The sequence below is a fragment of the Ipomoea triloba genome, chromosome 16 (assembly GCF_003576645.1).
Source record: "Ipomoea triloba cultivar NCNSP0323 chromosome 16, ASM357664v1".
Lineage (NCBI taxonomy): Eukaryota > Viridiplantae > Streptophyta > Magnoliopsida > Solanales > Convolvulaceae > Ipomoea > Ipomoea triloba.
This window is the reverse complement of record NC_044931.1, coordinates 4557987-4558187: the sequence shown is the minus strand read 5'-3', so window position 1 is coordinate 4558187 and position 201 is coordinate 4557987.

The window sequence follows — 201 nt, the reverse complement described above, 5'->3', positions numbered from 1 at the left end:
AGGACTCCGCCCTAACCAAAACACCAACCTTATGACTTCTTTCTCGCACTCCCTTTTCAGTGAGGCACGGTTGAGCGAGTGTCGACTCCATTTTCAGGACTCCAGCCTAACCAAAACACCAACCTTATTACTTATTTCTCACACTCCCTTTTCAGGGAGGCACGGTTGACCGAGTGCCGACACCATTTTCAGGACTCCGCC